We start from the raw sequence: 758 nt of genomic DNA on the forward strand, positions 1-758 counted from the left end.
AAAAAATACATTGTAAATAATTACATACTTTTTCTTAAAAACAATTATTTTTTTTTTACTAATTGATTTGTCTCATTATTCTGTACATAAAAGTATTACGGTAAGATTATCGAAAACTAAATATTTTACGAGATATTTTAATTTTTATATCAAAATATGTCAGATTAAAATATAAAATAACTCAAAAAGTACTTAATGAAAAAATACTTTATTATAGTGTTTTAAAAAGCTCTCGAGGTGAGTTACAAGAGTATGCAATAACCCATACAGCACCGCAAGATTGTAATAACATTGCAGCAACATTTTTCTGCAAGATTGCAACATTGCAGAAACATTGCAAAATATCGCTGCAATGTTGTTATGATATTGCAGCAACAATAAAATGTCCGCCTACAGAAATATTGCAATATTGCAATGCAGCAACATAACAATATAATATATATGCAATAATACTTTATGTATATTTATCGACAATAATATCCTTACATATGAAAAAAATAATAAGAAATTAGGCCTATAAGAGTCAGGATCTAGTGTGTATATAGATTTTATGCATTATAATAACAAAATTACAAAATGTAAATTTTTCGGTGCACATTCGACTTCCTTCAGTGACAGAGAATATCTAAGAGAAATAAGAAAAAACTGAATTTGCAATTGTGTAAATTTACAATCTCTTTGTATCCGAAATATTCAGATATCCGGATGCAAAAAGATCGTGGTGGATTTACGCATACAACGAGTTTTTTCACATCTCT

This window comes from Formica exsecta, unplaced genomic scaffold (assembly GCF_003651465.1).
Source record: "Formica exsecta isolate Colony F162 unplaced genomic scaffold, ASM365146v1 scaffold97, whole genome shotgun sequence".
Classification (NCBI taxonomy): domain Eukaryota; kingdom Metazoa; phylum Arthropoda; class Insecta; order Hymenoptera; family Formicidae; genus Formica; species Formica exsecta.